A 21,733-nucleotide genomic window follows, 5' to 3' on the forward strand; every position below is an offset into this window, starting at 1 on the left:
CTTGTTTCTGCAGAGTCTCAGTCCCTGTTATTGCACAATATCAAATCTTTATGGCAACCTAATTATCTAGCAGGTTTTGGAAGTCAGTAATTGCCCCATTGCATTTATTTACGCATCTTCTGCTTCACTGACGTTACTAAGAAGCGATTCGTATTTAACAATCTTGTTCCAACATATTGCAACTTTCCAACTGAATGCAAATCGAGTCCGTTCTCTGCATTCCCATCCTCCGTGTAGAATGTGTTTCAATTCTCGGATAGATTCTTCGAAACACATTCACTGTATTCTTCTGGTACTGACAGTCCACAGTCCGTACACCTACTTTGATTCTGCCTTCCAAATTGTCATGTCATCCTGGCAGATTCCCCACATTCCATTAGCCTTCTTCTCTGCCTGCTGCACTTGCTCATTCACCTTCAGTGACTGATGAACAAGGACTCCTAGATCACTTTGTATTTCTCCCTTACCTAACTCTACACCGGTCAGATAATAATCTGCCTTCCTGTTCTTACTCACAAAGTGGATAACCTCACACTTATTCACATTAAACGTCATCTGCCAAGTATCTGCCCACCCACTCAGCCTATCCAAGTCACCCAGAATTCTCCTAACATCCTCATCACATGTCACACTGCCACCCAGCTTAGTATCATCAGCAAACTTGCTGATGTTATTCTCAATGCCTTCATCTAAATCGTTGCTGTAAATCGTAAACAGCTGTGGTCCCAATACCGAGCCCTGTGGCACCCCACTAGTCACCACCTGCCATTCCGAGAATCATCCATTCACCGTTACACTTTGCTTTCTATCTGCCAACCAGTTTTCTATCCATGTCAATATCTTCACCCCAATGTCATGAGCTCTGATTTTACCCACCAATCTCCTATGTGGGACCTTATCAAATGCCTTCTGAAAATCCAGGTACACTACTTCCGCTGGATCTCCCTTGTCTAACTTACTGGTTACATCGTCGAAAAACTCCAATAGATTAGTCAAGCATGATTTGCCCTTGGTAAATCCATGCTGGCTCGGCCCAGTCCTTTCACTGCTATCTAGATATGCCACTATTTCATCTTTAAGACTCTGCCTTCCAAATTGTCACGCCATCCTGGCAGTTTCCCCATATCTTCTCTCTTCCAAGGATAATTTACTGTAAGTACCTCTTTCCAGATCTTCCATATAACTGAAATCCAACGTTATTAGTATTTGACTCTGCCCTTCAAACTTCTATATCATCCTGGCAGATTCCATCACAGCCTCCCATCTTCCAAGGATAATCTAACCCGTCTCTCCAAATCAACCATATAATTGACAGCAAACGCTGTGAGCATTTATATTGCAAGTTTGTCGTTTGATTCTCACGTTAAGAAGGCAACATAAATAATAAAATGTAATACTGTGACTGACCTTTCTGAAGCGAAATTGCCAGGCACATGTTAGATAATGTCAATGATGAAAATCATGCATCTTCATAACGATAAATGACTCATGACTGCCGCCTTCCGGAATAGTTGGAGTAAAGCATTCTCATTTAATGTCTTACTCCTCAGCAGACCAGCAAGAGGTTCGGCTCGAAAAGCTGACTCTACTCTTTTCCTGAGCTGCTGACTGGCCTGTTGAGATCCTCCAGCATTTTGTATGTAGAACCTGTTACTGTACAAGAACTGGATCAGCTGCATGAACTTGTTTCTAAAACCTTCACTCGGCAGAATATAAACATCTATAAATCGCCATTGACCGCGGTTTTCATGAATTATGGTGGAATTGCTTTCCCGTCGTGCAGTCAGCATGGAGAATTGGGAATGATTTCATAACCTAACAACATTGCTGGAAATTTGAATTCAATTGAACAAATCAATAGAATAAAATTCCTCCACCCACTTTGTCTGGGAAGTTAGATCCATAGCGACATGAAGTTGTAAATTTCTTTTGATTCACTCGTGAAGTTCACGTTCGTAAAACTACGGTCCGGCCTGTTCCAGACCAACAACAACGTGATCACTTTCACTGCTGACTGATATGTGGAAGCAACTTAGCAGTTCATTTACAAGTGATATTTGTGTTTGTTGCCGACTGTGTCAGCGATCCTGCACCACGTGATAGGAGAAACGTATTAAAGGGTTAAACAATGGCATTGGAGAGCGAAGAACTGGAAACATAACTGCAGGAGACCGAACAACTCCGGAAAATCTGGATTTAACTCATTTCATCTGTCGACAATGTCGGTTAATAGGTCAGATCTCCATTGCTATTCATTAATCTTCTACATTCTTGAGGTTTTATCTTCCATCCGTTTTAATCTCGGAAAACACCAATGAAATGAGTTTACATTTATCAGAATTGCACTGACACTACCTAATTCCAAACGCTACACCTACGGATAAACTCAGAGAGTGGGACTGCATCACCATTGAACAAGCTTTTGCTCAAATTGTTTAATATTTAACGCGCCCTCTTCACTAAAAGACATTTAATACCACTGGGCCAGTACAAAGCACCATAACCGAATGTGTCCGGCTCATTTTACCGTCTGACAACACAAGTAGAATTAGAAAAGGCGCAGCGGGAGACCCAGTATCTTCCAGTAGCTTCACATTTCAGAATTATGTTCCTAAGCAATACAAATATGGGACATGAGACAGATTACTTACGTTAGGAACCAAATAGGCGAAGGAATCAGTCTGAATTTTAAATCAGTCATCAAACCCTGATGGTACCTGCAAGTAGAAGTGAATTCAGGATTTTGCTGCATATCAAGTTTAAAACATTTTCATGGGGATCACTAAACTGTACATATGGCAACCCCACCCTTTTAGCAGCTTATGCTCGGAAAACGTACGGGGAAACAAAGTGGCACAGCTTGTGCAGGAATTACAAGACAATTCTGATGTTTCAGTAATTAGAAACGACTTCTTAATGACTTAACGTTTTGCAAGTGATACGCCAACTCGGATTACGCAATATATTTCCGGAAATCCCGATATATGAAGTTGCTTCACTGATTGGAACGTTTCTCAGTAAAGTGTTCTTGAATGCTGCAAACCGGGCAGAGTTCACAGTCAGCACGTCAGCTCCATATTGAGTTTATTCTGGGTAGGTAGAGTCAAAAATAGTCAATTGAATGCTCTTTGTTAGATAACCTGTACTGTTCATGCTGATTTTATTGTAGCAGCTGTCAACGTGTTACTGGGACAAGGACAGACGTATCGGATTTCCAGACGTATCGCGCTCTTTGGAAATTGGAGAATGATTAAGGCTACATTTAGTCCAGCAGGAAAACCAGATAGAAAGTCTCCAGATGATTCTGATTTTGAATTTACATTTTAAAATCTAAGAACAGACGTTGAAGAGTTGAGAAAATGGTGTCGTTGAATCAGAATAAATGCAATGAGACCATAAAAGCCTTGGAAAGAATTAGGTCATTCTGTAAGTCCATTTCGCTCCGCCATTCCATTATGGTTGATTTATTGTTAATTTTGTACCTTCATGTCCCTAACCTTTGACGCTCTGATTAACTGAGAAGATATAAAAATCCGCCTTAAATCCATCCAGTGACTGGACCTGCACCGCTGACTGTGGCAATCGATTCACAGATTTACCGTGCGTGGCTAAAGGGAAAAATTCCTCATCTGTGTGCCAAATTGATGTCTCTCAATTCTGTGCCCTCCCCTCCTAATCTCTCCCACTGTCGGAAAACGTCTCTCCAACTCCACTCTATCCAGGCATTGCAACATTCGAAAGGTTTCAAAGAGATCCCCCCTCATTCTTCTGAATCCCCGCGAATAGAGACTCGGTGTCATCAACTCACAGTAATTGTTTACAACCAAGTTGCTTGCCACACGTGTCACTGCAAGGAGATCACAGTTCAATACCCTCACAGAACACCACCCCTGGAAACAGAATGAATCCAGGAATATATAAAGCAGAACATTAGCTTCAATGATCGGGACAGTATTCGGATCGGGCCTGTCCGATAGCGGCCTGGTCGAGGGAAGTGCCTGGTGTGAGAAGTGCTAGTCTTTGGCTCGAGAGATTCTGGCAGATTTGGCAGTTGGATAGTGCAATCAAGAATTGATTAGCAGTTGATTGGCAATCAAGATTTGAATAACTCCGACTCAGCAGAAAACAGCTGATTGGGCAATCGAGGTCAGGTGACCTTGCAGCTAGCAAAGCTCAAGCAAATAAAAAGAGGGAGACCTCTAGCGGTGCGGTCTGGTTGAGGAAAGTGCCTGTTGTGAAAAGTGCTAGTCTTTGGCTCGAGAGTCTCAGGCGAAGAGGCTGAGGGAGGAGACTACGCCAGGCACAATTGGAGAGGGTGAAGGCATGACCGCTAAGCTGATTCAGTGTGCTACATGCAGGATGTGGGAGGTCAGGGACACTGATGGTGCCCCCGGCTGCTACAGCTTTGGAAATTGTGTCCAGATTCAGCTTCTGAAGGAGCATGTTGCAGCATTGAAGAAAGAACTGGATGACCTCAGGTTTATCCACGAAAACGAGAGTTTTCTGGACAGGACCTACAGTGAGGTTGTTACGCCGAGGGTACCAGAAGAGAGAAAGGGGGCGACGATGAGGACGGAAAGGATGCTTGAAATACAGGAGACCCCAGGGGATGTACATCTTGTAAACAAGTTCACCCTCTTGGAAGCTGTCAGGACAGAAGATATGGCAGTCTGAGAGGCAGACAGGTCTGCGAGTCGAAAATTGGTGCAGAAGCAGAGCCGAGGAGTCAGACATCAGGAAGAGCCGTGGTAGTAGGGGACTCCATAGTAAGAGGTACGGAAAGGGTATTCTGCAGCAACAGGCGAGATTTAAGGATGGTGTGTTGCCGCCCTGGTGCTAGGAACCAGGATATCACGGACCAATTGCAGGGACTCCTCAAGGGTGAAGGTGAACAGCCGGAAGTGGTAGTGCATGTCGGCGCAAATGACATCGCGAAGAAGAGGAAGGGCATTCTGCAGCGGGACTTCAGAGAACTTGGAAGAAGGCTGAAAAGCAGGACTTCCATGGTGGTTATCTCCGGTTTGCTTCCAGTTCCTCGTGATGGAGAGGGCAGGAACTGCGAGATAATGGATCTGAATGTGTGGCTGAGGAACTGGTGCAGGAAGCAAGGATTTACATTCTTGTACCACTAGGAACTATTTGGGGGTAGGGATGAATTGTACAAAAGTGACGGGTTGCACCTTAATAGGCGAGGAACCAGAATTCTGGCAGACAGGTTTGCCACTGCAACACGGATGTGTTTAAACTACCGTAAGTAGTGGGGGGAGGGGAAGAACTGGAAATATGAGGATGGAGTTAAACGAAAAGTGAAAATAAAAAAAGTTAAAAAGGACAACAGAATCAATGGAGTAGAAAGCTCAAGAAGAGATCATACAGTATGGCCAAGTGAAATAGGAATTGATATGAAAGGAGAGGGGAGTAACGAATTAAAGGTATTATATATGAATTCACGAAGTATAAGGAAAAAGTTGATGAGCTTGAGGCTCAGTTGGAAATTGGCAAGTACGATGTTGTGGGAAGAACAGAGACATGGCTTCAAGCGGACAGGGCCTGGTAAATGAATATTCAAGGATATACATGTTATCGAAAGGACAGACTGACTGGCAGAGGGGGTGGGGTGACTCTGTTGGTGAGGAATGATATTCAGTCCCTTGCGAGGGGGGGGCATAGAATCTGGAGATGTAGAGTCAGTATGGATAGAACTGAGAAATTCTAAGGGTAGAAAGACCCTAATGGGAGTTATCTACAGATCCCCAAACAGCAGTCTGGATGTAGGGTGTAAGTTGAATGAAGAGTTAAAATTGGCATGTCGCAAAGGCAATGATACAGTTGTCATGGGGGATTTCAACATGCCCGTAGACTGGAAGAATCAGAATGGTACTGGACCACAAGAAAGGGAGTTTGTGGAGTGCCTCCGAGATGGATTCTTAGAACAGCTTGTACTGGAGCGTACCAGGAAGAAGGCAATTCTAGATTTAGTGTTGTGCAATGAACCGGATTTGATCAAGGACCTCGAGGTAAAGGAACCATTAGGAAGTAGTGACCATAATATGGTATGTTTTAACCTACAATTTGAGAAGGAAAAGGGAACATTGGATGTGTCAGTATTACAGTTGAACAAAGGGAACTATGGAGCTCTGAGAGAGGAGCTGGACAAAGTTCAATGGAACAATACCCTAACAATACAACAATGGCAGGTATTTCTGGGAAAAATGCAGAAGTTGCAGGATCGGTTCATTCCAAAGAGGAAGAAAGATCCTAAGGGGACTAAGGGGCGGTCGTGGCTGACGAGGGAAGTAAAGGACAGTGTACAAATAAAAGAGAAGAACGATAAAATAGCAAAGATGAGTGGGAAGCCGGAGTACTGGGAAGCTTTTAAAGAACAACAGAAGGTAACAAAAAAGGCAATACGCCAAGAAAAAATGAGGTACGAAGGTAAACTAGCCAAGAATATAAAGGAGGATAGTAAAAAACTTCTTTAGGTATGTGAATAGCAAAAAAAAATTGTTAAGACCAAAATTGGGCCATTGAAGACAGAAACGGGTGAATTTATTATTGGAAACAAGGAAATGACAGACGAGTTGAACTGGTACTTTGGCTCTGTCTTCACTAGGGAAGACACAAACGTATTACGTCCCAGATATAATAGTGGCCAAAGGAACTAGGGTAAAGGATGAAATGAAGGAAATTTATATTAGGCAAGAAACGGTGTTGGACAGACTGCTGAGTCTGAAGGCTGATAAGTCCCCGTGACCTGATAGTATGCATCATAGGGTACTTAACAAGGTGGCTGTAGATATTGTGGACGCATTGGTAATCATTTTCCAATGTTCTATAGATTCAGGAACAGTTCCTGCTGATTAGAGTTTGGCTAATGTTGTCCTACTTTTCAAGAAGGGAGGGAGAGAGAAAACAGGGAATTATAGACCGGTTAGCCTGACGTCAGTGTTGGGAAAGATGCCGGAGTCAACTATAAAAGAGGAAATTATGACACATTTGGATAGCAGTAGAAGGATAAGTCCGAGTCAGCATGGATTTATGAAGGGAAAATCATGCTTGACTAATCTTCTGGAGTTGTTTGAGGATGTCACTATGAAAATGGACAAGGGAGAGCCAGTGGATGTAGTGTACCTGGACTTCCAGAAAGCTTTTGATAAAGTCCCACATAGGAGATTAGTGTGCAAAATTAGGGCACATGGTATTGGGAGCAGAGTACTGACATGGATTGAAAATTGGCTGGCTGACAGGAAACAAAGAGTAGCGATTAACGGGTCCCTTTCGGAATGGCAGGCTGTGACCAGTACTATTAAGTCAGTACTTAATAACATCCCCCTTGGCAAGTATCACAGCATGTAAACGCTTACTGTAGCCAGATAAGTGTCTTTGAATTCTTCGTTGGGGGATTTCCGTCCATTTTTCCATGTAAAAGACTTCTAGTTCTGTGAGATTCTTGGGCCGTCTTGCATTAACTGTTCTTTTGAGGTCTATCCACAGATTCTCGATGACGTTTAGGATGGGGGACTCTGAGAGCCATGGTAAAACTTCCAGCTTGCGCCTCTTGAGGTAGTCCATTATGGTATTTGTGGTGCGTTTAGGATTATTATCCTTTTGTAGAAGCTATCCTCTTTCATTTTCTTTTTACAGACGGTGTGATGTTTCCTTCCAGAATTTGCTGGTATTTACTTGAAGTCAATCTTACATCTACCAGGGAATTGTTCCCTGTGCAACACCAGCCATGATCACCATGATCGATCCACCACTCTGCTTAACAAATGGAAAGCTGTTATTTTTTATGAAATTCTGCACCCTTTGTTCTCCAAACATACCTTTGCTCATTGCGGCCATAAAGCTCCATTTTAACTTCATTAGTCCATGGGACTTGTTTCCAAAATACATCAGGCTTGTTTAGATGTTCCTTTGCTAACTTTTGACGCTGCATGTTGTGTTGAGGAAGATTGTCTTCTGATGGCTCTCCCATGTAGGTCATATTTGTGCAGGTGTCGCTACGCAGTAGAACAGTACACCACCACTCCAAAGTCTGCAAAATCTTCCTGAAGGTCTTTTGTAGGACGGGGATTTTGATTTGCATTTCTAGCAATCGTACGAGCAGTTCTCTCGGAAAGTTTGCTTGGTCTTCCAGACCTAAACTTGACCTCCACCGTTTCTGTTAACTGCCATTTCTTAATTACATTGCCAACTGATGAAACGGCTACCTGAAAGCGCTTTGCTATCTTCTTATAGCCTTCCCCCGCTTTGTGGAAATCATTTATTTTAATATTTAGAGTGCTAGGCAGCTTAATGACCGCTGATTGTTGGGGCAGGTTGGAGGGGTCAGGGTATTAAAAAAATCTTTGAAATTTGCATCATCTCACCTTTCGTAACGATGACTGTGAGCAGGCCATAGCCGTAGCAATCTAATGAAGGTCTGAGACCTTGGTTAAAGTTGTCTGAGAGCTCAAATCTCTTGAGGTGCGCAAACCTTGGCATGGTTCACCTTTCATTCTTTTTCACTCTAAAATTGTACAAAATAAAAACAATACGCTGATCATACTTAAAATTCTGAAAATATTTTTTTCATCTTTAACCTTATGACTTTGGAGATCAATTCATCTTCCACTCAATTAACTATTCACAGTAACAAAAAAAAAAATGATCGGGGTGACCAAACTTCTGCATGCCACTGTATATTTGAGAAGGACTGGAGACACTGCGGCCGCCTCTGGCTTGTGCTCAGGATGCGACTTTACCGTTGAACTAAAACTCTGAGGCGACCGGATATTTGACCGCGCTGATCACCTGCTTGCTGTATTTCGACTGAGTTACTGCGTAAGTAATTGTATTTGTGCAGCCGCCGAAATCCCTCAGCAAAAACCTGACGTAGTAAAAGTTCCATTCAGAATCAATGAAGGCAAATCCTTTTGCTGAGACCTAATAATCTATGACATTTACAAGCAATGCCATCCACAGGAGGATGAAGCTGCCGGAAATGGTGAAGAGTAAAAACACAGACCTCCTCCTGCTCTCCATCTCCGCACCACTGCAGTTCTCCCCCTTGTTCTGACTCCTCAGCCCTTTACGGACCTGATTGGCCGCTAAAATGTGCCTGACTGTCAAAGTGTTGAACAGCAGGATCCCAGCGAAAGGGAGGAGCGGAGTTAAAACCTTATTGAGGCAGTTATATACTACTTACACGGTGTCAGTGAAAATATTTTCTTTGATTTTACAGAACGACGACACACTGTCGATGATTAATGTGGGTTTCCAAATGAAGTATTGGGGAACGTTTTCAGACAGAACAATGAAGCCATTGTTGTTAGAACCACAGCCGCAGTTTTTCCGATGCAGTATTTTGATTTCAGCTTCTGGCAGCAAACCGGTGTGGAGACGGGCGGTCAGGAGAGTTAGGTAGGAGAGAGATGGGTAGGAGAACTATATAGCATGGCATTATTTGTAAGGGATACGGCAATATCATTGGCTTAATTCTGAAGAGCAGAGAGCTCGCACAGTTTCTACTCAATACATTTGAGGAAGGTGAACAGGACATGGAAGAGTGAACCTATGAGGAGCGTTTGATGAGACGTTGAGTTTTGAAAGAATGAGGGAGATATCACACTGAAACCGATCGAATATTGAAATTGTATACAAGAATACAGTAGATTGCTGGGGAGACAACGTGAAAGTGTCGTGTGAAATTTATTTCCATCCAGCTCTGTGAATGTGATTGTCTTTGTCTGTACGCTGCTTTCTAGAACTCTTCAACAACTTTAAAATCCCTGCCCCAGCTTGCCTCATTTTGACCATGAATGTCGTGTACCTATACACTTGTATTCCACATCAATAAAAATACACTCTCCATCTTTCCCGACTAAAGACGCAACCAGTTCTCCACCCAATGTTAGAGGAAAAATTGTGCCCTCATTTAGCCAATCTATTACACTTATAATTTTGAATGCTCCATAAAATATCACAAAATGTTTCTTCATTCCAGAGAATAAAGCCTTCTACTTTCCCTACAGCCCAGGTTGTCAGGTTCCAGCAGACGTATTTAAAATTTTGTCTGCACTCTTTCAATTTTATTCATATTTTTCCTGCAGGCAGGAAATAAAAACTGCACACAATACTCCAAATTAGGCATCACATAACATCCTATCTCCTGTACTCAACACTTTTGACTTATAAAGGCAAATGTGCCAAATCCCCATCGACCCGTGACTCCATTTTGAATCTGTGCTTCCAGATCTCTCTGTTCTACTGTACCTCTGCCTTAAATACACCCAATGACTCGGACCCCACCGTTCCTGGCAACAATTCCATAGAATGACCACCTTTTGAGTAAATTGTTTGTCCGCATCTCAGTCCTAAAACGACGTCTTTCAATCCTGAAGTCGTGCACTCCTTTTCCAGAATCCCCTACCGTGGGAAGAAACTTTGCGATATCTAATCTGTTCAGGCCTTTTAACATTCGTAATGTTTCTATGTCATTCTGATGAACTCCAAGAGCTGCCAGACGTTCTTCATAAGGTAACCCTTTCATTCCTCGAAACATTCTTGTATATCTTCTCTGAACCTTCTACTATGTCAGTGTATCGTTTCTTAAATAACTGCACGCAATACTCCAAGTGCAGTCTCCCGAGTGTCTTATGGAGCCTGAAGATCGCATACCTACTCTAAAATTCTATAGTTCTAGAAACGAATGGCAACATTTCATTCGCATTCTTCGCAACCGACTCTTCTGTACCTGCACAACAGACTGGGATATGGATATCCTACCCATCAGAGTTTCATTTGCAGCCTCCCACATAATACCAGTAACATCAAAATTCAATTCTGCAGCTTTTACAATAATCTTAATTTCATCGGTATGACTGGATGTCTGAGTAGTACAATTCATAACAAACTTCACTTTATCCAGCAGTTAAGTACCTCTGGAAAGTGAATTGTAATGACAACATTTATCCACTGAGTCCACATTCTATTCTTTGAAGGGTAAATCTTTATCAAGTTTAACTCAGAGACTGTTTTATCAGTTTTGCAAAGCCGCTGCATCAGATACACACCCACCTGCACTTTAACCTGTTGAACTGCAGCTGCCTCCATTGTCATAAGGCAACAAGTAAGCTATTTTCATGCTTCCACCTCTCTCCATGAGTCATATTAACCGATCATCCTGTATGTTTCCCTTTAACTTTCAGGCATCTCAGCCACTGACAGCAGGCGATAGATCTGGGTCTGAGCTAAAATGGGCCGGTGGAAATCTGCCCCATGCTCACCACCTCTTCTTCTGGTATTTCCCCGAGTTGTTGCTGCCGGTTTTCGCCGGGAGCTGGCAGAAGTGGTTCTCCTTCGACGTCTCTGTGAGCCGCTTCCGGTGATGTTTTCAGTAACGGTGATACAGTGTTTTATCAAGGAGAGAGCGTGAAGGCGAAACCATGTACTACATCTCCCAGATTATCTGCCGCTCTGGCTGTTCCACAGTTGCTGCTGACTGAGGCCTGTGCTTCACAGAAGTTGTGGTTTATATGCAAAGCGGGCGTTTGTGAACAATATGTGTACATTGTCACCTTCTACATTACCGTACAATTGCATCGTGGCAGTGGGACTTATGTGGCGCAGGGGAGAATCAGTGTTGCATCGCCCTCAATTTTAGGATCAGTGCATTGTCACTATCCATTCTCTTTGTGACTCGAGTCCTCCAGTCCCGGAAACAAATTCGTGCCCCTTTTTAGGTAAATCACGTCCTTCCTGAAGCTTCCCACCGGAGATGTACGCAGTCCTCCAGCTGTAGTCTCACCGACTTTGAGAAGTAAAACGTTTGCGTTGTTCCGAACCAATTGAACTGATCATTTCCTGCCTTATTAAACCATAGGGCCATAAATCATAGGAGCAGAATTAGTGCATTCAACCCATCAAGTCTGCTCCAGCATTCCACCATGATTTATCCAGGATCCCACTCAACTCCATGGACCTGGATTCCTGCCATATCCTTTGATGCTCTGACTGATCAGGAAACTATCAACTTCAGCATTAAATATACCCACGTACTTGGTCTCCAACACAGTCTGTGGCAGAACGTGCCACAGATTCACGACTCTCTGGCAGTCCTTACCTTTGTTCTAAAGGGTCGCCCCTCAAATTTGAGGTTGTGCCCTATTGTTTTCTATATGGCTACCATAAAAAACATCCTCTCCACATCCACTCTATCCAGTCCTTTCAGCATTTCAAACAAATACCACCCTCCACCCGCATTCTACTGAATTCTAGTCATTACAGGCCCAAAATGGCCAAACGCTCCTCTTAATTTAACCCTTTCGTTACCGGAATCATCCACCCTCTTCAATGACGACAGATTCTTGCTGAGATATGAGGCACAGAACTGTGGCACAACTCCAACTGCGGTCAGAGAAGAGTCTTGTAATGCTCATCATTATTCTCCTGTTTTTATATTCTATTACCCTTGAAATAATGGCCACCATTATATTTGTACTTTTTACCACAGAATCAACCTGTAAATTTACCATATGGAAGTCTTGCACAGGCCTTGAATCGGCCCGCCTCCAGAGGCACGAAACTCCGGCACCTTGAAGACACGCTATTCTTCCGGGCATGAGACCCCGAGAGCGGATCCAGTTTCCGCAATGTACCAAAGTCACTGTGTAACTACAGTTCAGGGTCTTCAAAAGAACCTTGAAAGGAAAAAAAATCAGTATCAAAGATAGAAATAGATCTGTTTCCGAACATGCAAGCAAAGGACTCGGCGTTAGATGCTATCATCCTCCTGAGCTCCGCCTCCAAATTCCCTCTCTTACAACCCGACCAGTTTATAGAAGTTACTCTTCAAAATGGTAACATTACTGTCATTATATGCCCCTTCCAGCTCGATTTGCAATCTGAACTCCACATCCTGGCTAAATTTGGAGGCCTTTTTATGATTTTTTCAGAATGTTTCCCTTTACCCTCGCAGTTCATAACTCCTCAATGCAAATTAAACATTCTCTGACAAATTGTCACTTCTTCCTAAAGAGGTAATTCGATCTCTTAACAATTCTTTCCATCTCTTGTCAGTCCAAAGCCTACATTCCCAGATGATACCCTTGAAATTTTCCATAGCCATCAAAACTATCTGCAACTCCACCTATTTCAGTATCATTTTCAAGTTAAGCATGTCTTAAACATTCACTTCCAAATCATTCATATGAAGTTCAAGCAGCAAATGTCCCTGAACTGACTCGTGTGACACAGCAGTAAATACACCTCCTCTGTGAAAATCAACCTTCAAGCATTATCCTCTGTTTCCTACCTCTGGGTTAATTGTGAATCCAACCAGCTCTCTCCCTATCGATCCCATACAATATAATCAGTTAAACGAAACTGCAATGACGGACTTTATCAAAAGCCTCGCTAAACCCATAAAGACAACATCCGCCATGTTATTTTCATTTACAATCCCTGTTTCCTTCCTGAAATAGTTTAAGACCTTCACACTGTCATTCTGACTATTCCGAATGAGCCGCTGTTACTCCAGGTGTTGCTGGTTGATATCCCCCGTTATCCCCTCTGCTGTCTGGCTGACAGTTTTCTAGATTAAACAAAAAAAAAAATGGTGAACCACTCTACTGTCGCCTGAAATTTCAACTGAGGACAGATACGAAGCAAAAATCTCTTTGGGCGTATGCAAGATGTTCTCTTATCTTGCACTATCCAGCACATGCCCAGGCCCTCGGGATTTATCGGTATTAATTGACTTTGAGGATCTTGCAACCCCTCACTGCTAATTAATTTGTGGTAACGAAAATACATCACTTGTCATTTCACGCTATTACTTCACTTCTATTAGTTTCTACGCAGTAAAAATTAAGAAATATATTCATTAAGCATCTCTCTTTTCCTCTATTTCCACATACAGATGGTTATGCTGATAATTCAGAAAACCAATTTTCTCCCTAACGTCATTTAACTCATCATATTCCAATAGAATCTCTTGTGAATTTGCCTCATCTTGACTTCCAAATACTTCTCATATCAACCTTTATCGTGCTAACTTTATTAACACTAGTGCATTTCTAGCTATCAAGAGATTGACTAGTTCACAATTGCTTATGTGTAATGTATACCTCCAGCTTTCTATAGTCTCGGTGTCTCTCATCAACTAAGTTTCCTGAGACCTGCTTTGTTTTCCCTCACACTGAAAGGAACATGAAGATCCTTAAGTCCTGTCCGCCCTCTTGGCAGATGCATCTTTCCTGCAATCAATCTTGTCCAGTTAATCACTGCAGTATCCCGCTTTCTTGCTCAAACTTTGTTCTGGTCCAGTTCCGAAAATTAACTTTTTAACAGTTTATATTCTTCTTCACAGCCATTAAAACAAAACTATAATTCTCGCCATTGGAGCCAAGCTGCTCTCCGCCAGATACGTTCGTCATTTACAACACTTCCTTTCTCAAGACGAGATCCACTGTTGCACACTCTCAGGCAGTGCCCTCTATATGTTGATGAAGGTAGCATTTTTCTCCACCTTGATGAGATTCAACTCCATGTCATTTACACTATGATGGGTTCAGTCAACTTTAGGGAAAATAGATTTTTCTTACTAATAGTATCTTACTGTGATTGCAATGCCGTACAGTGTCTCTGCGTATCTACGATTTCAATTCCTGCTGATTGTTGAGGTTTCTAAAATACCATCTTATTACGTGGTAGCCATATGATTTCACCTTATGATTCAGCTGAGAATGAAGCCCACTCTCCTGATCATTGGAATGTACATTGAAACAAGACAGTGACTCCCTCTCTCGACTAACGTGCATCTTTTTATAATGGAACAGACGAGAAGACATAGGAGTTTTGTGTCCTTACAGTGCGGGAGTTGATGTTATAAACGTCTGTATCCTGACAATAAATGCAGGTGATGCCTAATTGATAGATTTACAGTACAAAACACCGGGATTATCCGACCCTGCTTCATCAGTGTTAACTGTTAATAATTCTCTGTCCTTGTATTAGAGTCTTATATTGGTTAGTGCCCTTAATGGTCGGTACTGTATTCTGGCATGTCAGTGTACTTGGAAAACAGTGGTAATGCTTTTCCAGAAGTGTTTCCCTATTACGCAAACTGTCATTGTAGAATGTTAATACTGTCCCCGCTTGCTTCTGAGAGCTTGGCAGGTTAATTCACCTATAGAACCTGTTCAGTTTATCCTTGACCATACTGACTGTTTGGTCTCACGACTCCTGAAGGCAGTGAGTCCAAGATAGATCCACAGTCGACGTAGAAATGGGCATTTCATTACATGCCCCTTGGATCCTGGGCACACTGAGTCTAAAGCAATTGATCGATAAACAAAGCCGAGTTCAACACAGGAACAGGCCCCTTTCCCAACCGTGTGTGTGTGTTGACCATGATGACAGTTTAAACTACATGTTAGACTCTTTGTGGTCTGTGCCCTCCAAAGAACTACATTCCCCGAAGGATATTCCACCTTAAAGCTCTTTAACCAACACCACATCCCCCTTTTTATCAACCCTCTGAGTACATCACCATACACATTTATTCATCTAGCTTTCCTCCATGTCCTTCTCCTTAATGAACTCCAGTGAAAACAAAGTATTTATTTTGTACCTCGCACGCCAATTCTGGCGCCAGTCAACTCCCTTCTTTGTCATTGTGTGGTGATGTATAATGTTGTGCACTGTGTTTGCAAAAATGCTGTTAATCCTCCTCACTCTAGTCATTTCCTTATCACTATTCAGACGCCCGATTCACAGTCTGACTTGCTAATTGGTCCCTTACGTTTTTCAGAGACCCAGAACTATTTCAGCTTCCTAAATTTAATATCGCGACCACTGATTTCTGGGATTCACAGCATCTCTCCCTCTCTCTCTCTCTCTCTCTCTCTCTCTCTCTCTCTCTCTCTCTCTCTCTCTCTCTCTCTCTCTCTCTCTCTCTCTCTCTCTCTCTCTCTCTCTCTCTCTCTCTCTCTCTCTCTCCCTCCTCCCCCTCCCCCCTTTCTCTCTCTCCAGTGAAAAGAATGGTATTTTATCATCATTGAGAAAGAGGAGAAAACGAGGATGAAGGAAAGGACCGGTCATGACGGGAGCCAGAGTGGTTATTACTGACAAAGTATAGCCAATGATGCGACAGTTCTGATAGAAATGGAAGCAGGGATAACAGATTGGACACAATGTAATCGGAGTGTGAGGTGAGGTGCAAAGTGGGTTTCTCTGGGCAGCTGAGGCCAGTGATGATTCGGAATCATTTGTAAACATCTGGTTTGTAAGTCGAAGGCGACCCACACAAAATGCGGGCCGTACTTGGCAGACCAGAAGCAAGTATAGAAAAGTGTAAACAGTGTAGGTGTTGCTTTCTATTTAATGTATTTGCAGACTTTCTCGTGTTCATTTTGTAACTCTGTGTATCACATTGTTTCAATTTATCCGCAAGTGGGGTTACAGAATAGGAATCATGAAGGCAGCTGGCTTGTAATAGTTTACAACATTTATTTCTAACGTTTAATGAGTTTCAAAATCTGATTCAATGGGAATTTCAGCATATTCCTGAGTTCTTCTCGGAATTTGCTCTGAGTTAGGGCGTAAATAAAAGTGTTGGTGCAGGAACTGAGAATCTGCAGCATTCCCGATACCTCTTTTGTGATGTAACGGAGATCCGTGACAGAATAATAACGAAACATCATTGAAATCCGTTGATGGATATAAAATACAAGCCGTGTTACCCAGAACAATATGAAACTAACGGTTATGCTGAAGAGCAATACGATGGATTTGCGTCGGTTCTCCATCTCCCTGTCCTTGTCATTCTCTCCACTCTTTTGCTCTCTGAGTCTCTTGCGAGCTCGACCAGCCGCTAGAATCCGCCTCACAGTCTGTACATTGAACAACAAAATCAGAAAGAATGGAACACCAGGGGTTAAAATACGATGAAGCATCGCAAACGCCGCCCATGAAGGAGACTTTTTGTAGCTCGGTGTGTAAACACAATACCAAGGAACACCGTCAATTATTAACAAAGGCTCATATACAAAGCTCCAGGGGATACATTGCATATAGGCCAGCACACTTACTGTCCCGATAACCACAGCCGCCGTGCTCTCGGTGCAATATTTTGGTTTCAGCTTCTCACAGCAAATAGCCACAAATCGATCGACGGTGAAAGCGACAGTCAGCCAGACAGACGTTACAGTGCTCGAAAAAATTAACCATGTCCCGAGTCTGCACACAGGCGTGATAAACAGGAATGATCGGGGAAAATAAACCCAAGCAGTCCTCAGCAGAGGATAGGAAATAACGACCAGGAGATCGGCCGCGGCCATTCCCACCAGGTAGCGAGCGACACATTTAGACAGACCACATTTCCCCCGGGAGACGATCACAACTGCTAGCAGGTTCGCTGGAAGAGAGACGGGGAACAGCGTTTATACAAAATACTGAGCAGAAGCAGCGGTGTGAGGTGATCCTGTAACACTTCTATTTTATTTAGTGGTAGACCGGTCCAAACCGAGCGAGGAGTTGGCGAAAAGTAAAATCAATATGATCTGTGTAGGCATTCTTGACTGATGACCGAAATGTAAAGTGGCCGGTAATTATCTCCTCAGAGTAATCGCTGCTGGATGGAACATTTTCTACTGGCGCCTTCCGCATCACGTAAGCATGAAATGAATAAATCTAGACTCTGATAGCGGGATACTTTCATTGCAGAATCATCAGCTTCCATAGCGATCCCTGTCAGCGACAGGACAGCCGAATGTTGGAAGCAAAAACAGGAAAGGTTGAAAACACTCATCCAGGCAACACACAGTTAAATTATCTCTTCTCATAAATGTTCTCAGATAGGCCTCTAACAACTATGTTAAGATTTTTCATTCTATTCAAGCTCGTTGGAGCTTAGTGCTTGCTTTCTCCGTATTTGTTTCCAATTCCAGCATCTGCCACCTCACTGATTTTACAACAGAATATTGACTGATCGCACAACGTGACACAACGTGAGAGACAGATGTAACATCTCCCATTGAAACCATCACAGGGAAGCGGGGGGAGGAATTCAACGTCCTGTAGCAAACTCGGTGTCGCATTCAGATATCTGTAATGTTGTCAGATGTATATAAAACGATATATTTCACAGTATGGAACACTATGAATTACGACTTCGTGTGTAATATTTGGCTCAGTAACGAGTTCATTGTGTTATCCATCAATAGCTTCACATTCAGTCACAGCGCACACATTTATTAAAAACCCACAAGTTTCATGCTGTAAATCCTCACAGCTGCTAAAGTGCCACTACCAGTCGATGCTTTGATTATTGCATCTCAGACAATCGCTCACATACAAATGCAAACAATTAATCGGTATAATCTCCGGGGCTGTATAAAAGAATATTTGCAATTTCAGTGCTACCGGACCAAAAGCACAGAAACCCGAACATTACACTGTTGGACGGAAGCAGCTGAGAGAACTCTGCCTCACACGTTGAATTCCATAAATGCTGGCAGAATCGCTGAATTCCAGCATCGGTGTGTGTTTTAGATCCAGATCATAAAATCCTCATTGCTGGTGTTTCCTTTCCATTCCTGAAATGCGGAAGACTGGGACTGGTCATGCGTCAGTGGAATCCAGCGAGTAAAGCAAACTTTAAATTGGAATTCAACTTCATTTTCTACCTACGACGGCTAACACGGCGGCTTACCGGGGATTGCAAAGGCTAAAATAAAAGGATAGTAAACTTCCCCTATCCGTAAGATGACTGGATACCTCATGTCAGTGAGAATCTGAATTCACAGCTCCGGGAAAAACGCTGAACTGATGTATTCAAAATGTCCCTGATTTATATAAAGGATCATTCTCCAGAAATATGGGTATACCCCTGACTTTCATTAGTTACAAGTGTTTGAACAAACAATTTAATTCGACATCATTGCTTCTGATTTAAATATTGGGCAGTCTGAAGGACAGACATATAACGAAATTATTGGGCATTACTTCAGCAGTGACTCATTTGTGGGAAATAATGACAAAGTTTGAGCTTTCTCTGGGATCAGCCAATTTACATTGTTCATCGTTTTGTTGACCAATTATTCATCTGTGAACAGATTTCACTGACACCATAAGACCCCTACCTTCTGTCCCTGCGATTTGCGATTTTGAACTGTCCTTGGGAGATTCAACTCTCTCTTGAACACCCACCCCCACACAGCACAGAAACACAAATACGAATAGAGATAGAATATATTGTAAAATGCAAGTCAGCACAAACTAAGAACTGCAACAATCTCGCTGATTTCCTCCAGCATTTTGAGATGTAGTGGTAGACCATTATAAGCCGACCACTTCACAACACCGTCGGACATTCACCTCTCACCCACTGACTCAGTTTCCTTCTTCGACCAGCGGGCTAGGTCTGCAAAAGTCTCAGATGTTCCCTCCTGTCCAGGGACAAGGTAAAGAGCAGCCGATTCAATCTCACCCACAAGGTGTGTTTCAGAGCACAGAGGCGCTATAGACAGAGACAGAGACAGCTCATCAGTTCCACAGTCTCAGGATGAAGGCATTCATTCCAACACTGAGCCCCAGCCCAGATATACATTTCCAATAGCACTGTTGCACTGAACTACACATGTTCATTATTTTCATTGTGTTCTGTACCACAGTGTCCTTCAGGTAGAGAGACTGACCCAGGTCGCAAATCCCCACACTTGGTGCCGGGAGGACTGGAACAGTCGGGTTGGCAGAATCAGTGTGGGTTCAGGATATTACAAACAGTTGGAGCATTGCCAACAAATGAATGTGGTGTTGGTGGAATTTACGAAAGTTTCTGATCAGCACATATCATGTTGTGAAGTACTTGGACACACAGTACAAGTTTGGGCAAAACCGACATGGTTTCCTGAATGGAAACTCTTGCCTGTCGAACCTGTTGGAATTTCTTGAGGATATTCAACATCCGGTACCTAAAGTGGATGCCATCTATTCCACCTTTTAAGTCATTGAGAGACAGCATAAAAAGGAGCGTTCCCAGCACCAATCCCTGTAGAAAACTAAGCACCTGCAGGCAACCATAAAAAAAAGATCATTTTATTCCCACTTGCTGCCTCCTTCAAATCAATTAATTCTCTATCCATGCCCGTAACATTCCTGTAATGCCATGGAACCTTAACTCATGTCAGGTACCTTGTCAAACGGCTTCTGAAAGTCTAACTATAACCTGTCCATGTCTCCTATAGTATCGAATGTTTAATATCCTCAAGAAATTCCAACAAGTTCGTCAGACAATTTTTCTCTTTAGGAAACCATACCGACTTTGTCCTATCCTGTACAGTGTTTCCAAGTCCTTCACAACCTCTTCATTAACAATTGACTCCAATATCGTGGCGACTATTGTTGTCAGGCAAACTGATCTATAATTTCCTTTCTGCGGCCTTCCTGCTTTCTTATAGATTAGAACGACATTTGCAATTTTCCAGTCCTCTGCCAGAGTCTAAATAATTTTCGATAGATCATTACAAATGCTCACACAATCATGAGCGCTACTTGTTCCAGAATACTGGCGTGCAGTTCCTCTGGTGGGCCTGACTTGTCCAGCCTTAGATCCTTAAGCTTTTTTGTGCACACTCTCCTTGCTATAGTAACTACACTCACGTCTCTCCCCTCACAGCCTTGAACATCCGGCGCACTGTTTTGTGCTTTCCAAAGTAACGCCTTGTGCAAAATATTCATTTAGTTCATTTTCATATTCATCTGCCATCTATTTGGGCTTCGGTATTTTTTCTCTGGTCTCATCTCCAGGTCTGCAGCATCACACTGATATGTCACTCTTCTCCACTGCTCCTGGTGTGTGACATTTTTGCCTTTCTTAATAAAGGTTTCAGTTCATGAGACATAAAGTAATGTTGCAGCTTTATAAAACTTTGGTCAGGTTGCATCTGGAATATTGTGTTTAGTTTCGCTCGCCCCAATATAGGACGGCTGCTGAAACTTTGGAATGAAGGATTTTCACAATTTTCTTTTATTCTTCCCAGAGTGCTAGAAGAGAAACGGAGAATGAAATGTTTATACGATCCGTAAATAGAACAGATAGCTGGTATCTTTCTCAGTGCATCAAAATACCGAATACCAGGAGTCATGCAAACAGGTTAGAGGGGAAAACGTTTAAAGGACATGTACGGGACGGAGTTAAGAGAAAATAAAACGAAGAATTGTGGGTGTTTGGAATGCATTTCTAGTGTGGCGCTGGAGGTATGTGGAACAGTGGCATTCAAGAAGCTCTCAGACAGGCAAAGAAAAACACAGGGAACGAAGGGATATAGAGAAAATGCAGGGAGATGGATTAGTTTGTGGTGATTTGGGATCTGGGTCAGTCTCCCTACCTGTACGACACAGTGCAAGGAATGCAATGAAAATAATGAGTAGGTTGACTCTGTGGGTAAGAAGGCGTATGGAGTATTGGCCTTCATCAATCGTGGGATTGAATTTAAGAACCGAGAGCTAATGTTGCAGCTGTATAGTACCCTGGTCAGGCCCCATTTGGAGTACTGTGCTCATTTCTGGTGGCTTCACTACAGGAAGGATGTAGAAGACATAGAAAGAGTGCAGAAGAGATTTACAAGGATGTTGCCAGGATTGGGGAGCAAGCCTTATGAAAATAGATTGTGTGAACTCAGCCTTTTCACCTTGAAGTAATGGAGGATGAGAGGTGACCCGATAGACGTGTACAAGACAATAGGAG

Source organism: Hemitrygon akajei, unplaced genomic scaffold, assembly GCF_048418815.1.
Source record: "Hemitrygon akajei unplaced genomic scaffold, sHemAka1.3 Scf000103, whole genome shotgun sequence".
In the NCBI taxonomy this organism is placed as follows: Eukaryota; Metazoa; Chordata; class Chondrichthyes; order Myliobatiformes; family Dasyatidae; genus Hemitrygon; species Hemitrygon akajei.